Raw genomic sequence first — 5,422 nt, 5'->3', positions numbered from 1 at the left:
AAGTGTTTTTTTTTAGTTCTGCCAGTGCTTAAACCTAGCTGAGTCATGCTTCTGTTCATCACAATTAACACTTCCGCCTTTCTTCCTAATGCATATATGTATGTATGTATGCGTGTGTGTGTATATGTGCGTATGTATATATAGTATCATTAAGTTTGTCAGCCTGTGAATTGTTAAATTATTAGTTCAACACCACTCATTTTCCCAAGCTTCGAATAGAGATTCGATTACGATTTTCTTATCTCAGTGCTGTGAGAAAATGAATGGGACATATATGATGTTATGGTGCTGTTTTATATACTGCAAAAACTGTCAGAATAAAATGCTACAACAATAATAATAGTAATAATAATAACAGTAAGAGTATTTAATGCTTTATTTTTCGTTAGTGCCAACAAGCAGCTATGAAGCATTTTGTGTGGTGCACTGTCAGTTCGTGTTTAGAGCAACACTATTAAAAAAATCCTTGCCATTTAAAATAAATGGCAAGGTGGAAAAGAAACAAGTGGGAAACTGAGACACCGCAGGACGTGCTGAACGTGCTTTTGTTTACAGCCGCGCCTGTCGTGAATAAGCATGTCTTCTGAAAAGACTAGCTCACATACGCGCCGATGACGTGAGCACAACCTATATGTGATCCATTCCTAATACCGAGTCTCATGTTATTGTAAATATGTAAAAAAAAAAAAAAAAACTTCATAGATCTTGGGTTATGCTACTTTGAAGAGATTCAATCAAGATGATTTGCCACATGTAATGTCAAGAAGGTATTCCAATTCCCATGCAGTATTTTGACGAAAAAGGGTGTTGTTATTTATATTTTATATTGCTGCCTGCTTACATCTTGAACATGATGTCGAGTGTTATCATAACTGACGTTCTAATTCTCCCATCGCTTTCATTGTATTAACTTTTGGTTTCCCTCCTCGAAATGCAAGTTTCATCTGGTATGCGCGTCAAAACGTAGATGTACAATGCATTCCAATCTGAGACTGAAAGTGCTGACTACCGTTGAGGTTCTTGCTCCAATTTATTCTTGAACACTTCCTTTTAGACTCCAACCAAGAACCCCCGGTATAAATTCTTCACGTCGAAGAACGCACGTGCCGATGAAACCCCAGGGGCGTCGAAACAAACAACGGTTTTACCGGGACAGCCCTTCACTGACAAAGCTGAGCCTGCCCCCGAAGCTTCGCGGAGTGGACGAGTCTCAACTTCCCGGACGAGCGAGCGCAGTAAAATGCCCTTCTGGTTGAAGAGTCGTGCAGCCACCTCCGACCAGGAGAAATCGGCAGAAAAGCCTGATGAAGGTGTGGTGCACACTGCTCTTAGTTTCCTCAGGTAATCACTCTTGGAAACCTGGAGTGACTGATTTCCAGCAAAGCACTTAAAAACGAACCTGTTTAAAAATTAAAAAAAAATCACGAGTTATATTATTTAGGGAAGGTGGATGACCAGCGAAGCTGTTTAGCAGACGACACAGGTGACAGACCCGCCCCGAGGGGCCGGAGGAAAGTAGACAGGCGCGACGGGACCGCCACCCCGGGAGAGCGGAAGGAAAGAAAACTAGACACCCAAGCGCTTGGAACGACGACAAAGAGAGGGCGGTGCGGGCGTAGACAAGAGCGACGCGGGTCGCGCAGCGGTAAATCTTTGAGAAACCTTTGTTATCTACCTGAGAGTCTACTGATCTTGAAAATGGTGCGTATTGATAACTAATGTTCTGGAAACGCATATTGAGGTGATGAGACTTGAAAGCTTTTGCATAGAATGAAGCGATTTTGCATCGAATTCGGGACTTGAGTTTTTGTTGACGCACACAAAAAATCCACGGAAGCCTAGCCATAAACAGCTTCGCTGTAAAAAAGAAAAACAGCAGCCTGCGCTGCGACAGTGCAGCATGACGTTTCGCCATGCACACATCGCAAGCTGTCATTCGCATAGCTACTTCCGCAGATAGCAGCGATTGACTTTCCCAAGTGCTTTGCGGAAAAGAATACACGCTGCAGATTTCTTAGAGTGTGGTACGGTTTCTAATCGGGGGTCAGGATTTTCTCTAAAGGATTAGTATACTATTTTGCGTTTCTGGAGCCCCTTGGGGGGAGGTTGCCAATCTGGCACATGACATTCCTGAAGCTTCTTCGTGTTTGATATTGCATTAACTTCAGGACACTAATAGAAGATGCATTGCACTACAGATGATTTCATCCTCCGGTCAAGAAACCCGGTCCGTACCGCAGGGTGTTTATGTTGTACTATGTCACAAATAGAGCGGACGCAAGCGTCAAGTGTCAACTGCGTCTGCTAGTGACACGAACAACTTTTTCCGGCTCGAAATCTCGTCGGGTACCATATTGATAAACTTTAGCCGTATGTCTTTCTACGCGCGAAAAGGCAGTGTTTTTCAAATCGCTCGAGGTTATTTTTTATTTTTATTTATTGCGTTATGAGCGATTGCGTTTGCCGGAGTAGTCAATGACAAAAGGAGCATCATCTGGTACTCGATTTTTATACGTACCAATCGTTATTCGAGCTTAAGACAAGATGGGGAATGAGAAGTCGACCCGTCGGCGGCCATAAAGGCCGCGGTAGATGTCGCCCGGGCGGCTCGGAAAGCAAACAAATCTGCGTAAACTGAAATACAGAGCCGCTCGACACGCTTCAGCGTCTCACCAACACCAAGAACGACGCCAATAACTAAGCGTCTCCGTGTAAACTAATGGCGAAAGTGGCGGACACCGGAAAGAAAAAAGGCGTTTCGTGGAACCGTCTTATTGCCACAGCTAATTAGCACGTCACGTTTGTCCACGAAACGTGTGTGGTAAAACCAACAGTCAATGGGTTTTTCGGTGAAAAGGTTTTTCGACGAAACAACCACTCTCATCGGGCTCACGCTGGTTCACACATTTGTCGGCATAACCGCTTGGTACCGCTTACAGCGAGAGGATGCGCTTCCTAAACACGCTGGCGCATTAAATCGGGTAGCAATCGCATTTAAAATGGTCAAATGTACGCAAAATAAAAGTGTTCCAGTGTTACCCAATAGATGGCACCAGTGTCTCCTCTCGTCACTCTCGTCATAAGCGGTCACAAGTGCTTACAGCGCAGCAGATCACACTCAAATGAGAGCGCCTAAATGAGCCCTTAGAAACCGTTGTGTGCGAGACGCTGCCATCCTGTCTTGCAGCAACGGCCGACGAGCCCCCACCACCACCTACGAGAAGAAGTGAGCGACCTCGCAAACTCTCGGTACCCTCTTACAAAGAGCCCAATGTTAACAGGTGAGCCCGTTCATTTAATCTTTGTTCTGGTGGAAATGGGGGATTGCGCAATATATGATTGCCGCAATATATAATTGCCAAAAACCAGCTGGAGTTAAAAAAACAAATAATGCGTTCCAAATGTTAAATATTGTACCGACCCGCGCAAGCATCTATGCATGTTTTCCTACATTTCGAGTTAATTTGAGAAACAAAATCGCGTTGAAATTATTTAGGTTCCATACCTGGAACGTTTTCGTCTTTGATCTGTTTCGTTGTTGAGGTCTCTCGCAGACCAGTTTTGGGCTGTCGAAAGGGTCTCGGGCTAGGAAACTGTAGTGTTAAGATGCTAAGATTTGTGAAATACAGTGATCTCTTTTTGCGCTATTCGGATCGCTACTATTTTATGATAAAACCTATTGCGGTCAGTGTTTGCTAACACTTAGCTTCTTTAGGGCCCTGGAAAAGCTAGGTTTCTTAGCGACACGTCAGCTCGCACTTCAAAGGGTTCCCTTTTAAATTCTTTGTATACCAGCTTCGTTTTTTTTATTGTCTGTACTGCAAAAATTGAAAAATTTGCGTTAGCATATTAACTACCGATTGCTTTAACGTGACTCACCACCGCAAAACACGTTTCAAAATTATAAAACGATTATAAAACACAACCTTTTTAATTATTTTTTATTGAAAAGAAATGAATCCTTTTACCGTTATGATGAACCAACGTTGAAGCCCGCTGAATAATTCAATGCACGATATTCACTTCAATAGGCATGTAAATAGAGAACCGCACCAACCACAGAACACCTTGTTTCTAGGCTTTTAAGCATGCCCGATGCCGCGAACACGGCCCTCTCCTCGAGGAAGTTGTTCAGGTGGTGTTTTTTTTTTTTTTTTGTTTTGTTTTTTTGGCGTGCATAGTTACATTAATAGGCACTGTTTACACCTCAGCAAGTGGAGAAAGCCATTGCAACGCTTATTGTCACACAAATAAGTAAAAGCGAATACTTCTTCGACTTTTCAGGAAAATGCGACGCCAGTGATTGACAGGACAGCACCTTCCAGAGTCCAGACGATCAGCTTGTGTGACAACACACAATCTGTTGATGAATTTTAGTTTAAAATATTTTATAGTTACTCCAACCGAGCGACTCCATTATAGTCTGTTGCAGGTTAAAAAAAGCAGCACCTGCTCCTCCCCCGAAGCTCTCCACTCTTTCCACTTCAGCAGCGCACACGCTGGAGAGGAGTCCATTCTCGCCTCCTGTCTGCAGCGTTCGCTTTGTTAAAATGAAGTGGAGGGCATTGCGGGTGGAGCTTGTTCGGCCTTCCTAACCTGCGACAGGCTATAGTGCAGTAGCTCTATTGGAGTTAGTTTTAACTGTTTTATCTGACTGCATTCAATAAAATCATACAGGGAAAACCTTCACAGGGGCTCTAACCTCTAACAGAGTGCTTCGTAAAAGAGTGCACGTACTCTTGCCTGATGCGCAAGGCAGCCTGGGAATTTCGAGGGCTCTGCCAATAGACCGCTTCTAAAAACCAAGCGATCCTAGCGGCATAGTGCCGTGCAAAGCACCTTGGGAACCCAAGGGTCCGGGTTTAGGTTTGGATTTGCCAACCTTCATTCACGACATCCCGTCACAACCAACTACAGTGCATGCATTTTCGAACGCGACTTTCTTCAAATTTATAATACTGTAGGTGTTGCCTATCAATACGAATAGAATGCTGGGACACGTTGCTCCGCATGTTGTGATGAAGCTGCTTTAGAATCGCCGGTGTTAAAAAATCTGGCCACAGCAAACCCAGCACAGACTTTAGCTTCCAGACCGATGAAGTTCAGCAGGACTACAGCCCATCGCCTAATGTGGCATCGTTTTGTACGACGAAAGCATTCCATGGCTATCTGCGAAGGAAAGTCACCGAATTATGGAAAGTTACCTTCAACTTCTGCTTTATCATCTGTGCCGCATACTTGGCTGCCCCACTGAAAGCGGAAGAGAGGGGGGGGGGGGGGGGGGGGGGGGGTACGGGAGGAACAAGCACCCGTAGGATGCCATTTTTCCGCAGAATGTCTGCAATTGCTAACTCACAAAAGTTGACCCGCTCTCTTATGACCATGTCAAAAGCAACCGTTGTCGAAGGAGTGGTCATTTGAA

The 5,422-nt window shown here is 44.4% G+C and overlaps 1 long non-coding RNA gene across 1 annotated transcript; it reads left to right on the top strand.

Annotated features, from left to right (window-relative positions):
- Positions 1–1,256: 1,256 nt before the first annotated feature.
- On the top strand, positions 1,257–4,334 carry LOC120847787. The gene is made up of 3 exons (XR_005717460.1): positions 1,257–1,341; positions 3,188–3,281; positions 4,285–4,334. It is a non-coding gene; the product is annotated as an uncharacterized LOC120847787 (long non-coding RNA).
- The last annotated feature ends 1,088 nt before the right edge of the window (positions 4,335–5,422 follow it).

The sequence above is a fragment of the Ixodes scapularis genome, unplaced genomic scaffold (assembly GCF_016920785.2).
Source record: "Ixodes scapularis isolate PalLabHiFi unplaced genomic scaffold, ASM1692078v2 PGA_scaffold3__209_contigs__length_174095766, whole genome shotgun sequence".
Classification (NCBI taxonomy): domain Eukaryota; kingdom Metazoa; phylum Arthropoda; class Arachnida; order Ixodida; family Ixodidae; genus Ixodes; species Ixodes scapularis.
Note: the sequence above shows the minus strand (reverse complement) of the source record. Positions and strands in the feature narration are given on the sequence as shown.